Source organism: Anoplophora glabripennis, unplaced genomic scaffold (genome assembly GCF_000390285.2).
Source record: "Anoplophora glabripennis isolate ALB-LARVAE unplaced genomic scaffold, Agla_2.0 scaffold97, whole genome shotgun sequence".
Classification (NCBI taxonomy): Eukaryota; Metazoa; Arthropoda; class Insecta; order Coleoptera; family Cerambycidae; genus Anoplophora; species Anoplophora glabripennis.
In genome coordinates this window covers 284,807-286,197 of record NW_019416215.1, presented here as the reverse complement: position 1 = coordinate 286,197, position 1,391 = coordinate 284,807, and positions in this window count along the sequence as shown.

Sequence of the window (1,391 nt, the reverse complement as noted above, 5' to 3'; positions counted from 1 at the left end):
TTGTAATGCAAAAGGGACTATCATTGGTTGCTAGGTTTGCACGTGACTCGAATGTATTAAATTTGGGTTTCGGTACAGAGGTGGAACGTTGGGGTACAATATTTGGTTTTTAATAATTCATAAAAACCAAATGACATCCCCAGTTTGGATTTTTATTTTGTAAGTGTAAATTTTACAAGTATATTATTCACACCTTCTAGAGCTTGCTAAGGTGCCGTAAAAGTTTATTAATTAAGGTCTTGACGAGTCGCTCATTGCTTGAGACCTGCAACGGAATATTGATTGATGATGTAGCCATTAGATTTGTGGCGCTCTGCTTAGGTGGCACAGTGGCGAACTAAGCACTAAAACGATTTCTATAGTGCGAGAACCGCGTCAATGAAAAGTTTGATAACAGACCACCAGATGGCAGGAGACGAATTAAAATTGTTTCAAAAGGAGTTTCTAACTTCTTTGTTACAGAATGATAATAGTTTGACTTTTGCTGTGTTTCAAGACCATTACCTACTTTTAATTAAGGCAACTGTAAAGGTAAACTTAAAAATGATAATTTTTCTTCATTTAGGCAAATAAAAAGTCTCTATTATTATACAGGGTTATTCATAAACGGTGACCAGAAATGAAACCTCATATTCTTTGGTGAATTTTAAGGGGAGTCTTTACTATAAAGTTTTTTCCTAGGACACTTCGTTAAAAATATACAGGGTGTTAAACTTCAAAATATATTTTTAATTTTTTTAAATAATTTGGAAACTAGTAAGTGAAATAATTTTAAATTGGGCACATGTATTTATGTATTAGTTTAACATCCTGTACCTATCTTTTTAACGTCCTAAATAAAAATTTTATAGGAAAGACTCCCCTTAAAATCCACCAAAGAATACGAGGTTTCATTTTTGGTCATCATTTATCACCGTACTTATGTGGATGAAAAGGTAAAAAAACCGAGATGGCCAAATACAGGGTGTTCTATTTAAAAAAACCTATGTTTATGTAATATCAAAGAAACAGTGCGATTTGTAAAAAATCTGGCTTCCTCATAAAAAATAGAGCAAATAATGTTCAAACTTTTTTCTTCTAAATTTAATGACAACGGAGACAGGTTAATGTAATTGGGCGATTTAAAAAAAGAACCTGTATATCTAGAACTAATCAAGTTAGCGAAGATTTAATGCTACCATCGAAGTAAACGCACAAGAAGAGGGACATCGATATCAGATTTTTTATATCATCGTTTTGACTATATCGTGTACCCTCTAAAGATTGAAGAATACAGTAATATAACCAAAACTTCTGTCAATTTATTTTCTCCAATATTAATTTTATAAAAATTTTTAGAAACTGGTACACAATTGTAAATGTAATTTTTTACTCAACTTTAAAACTATTGT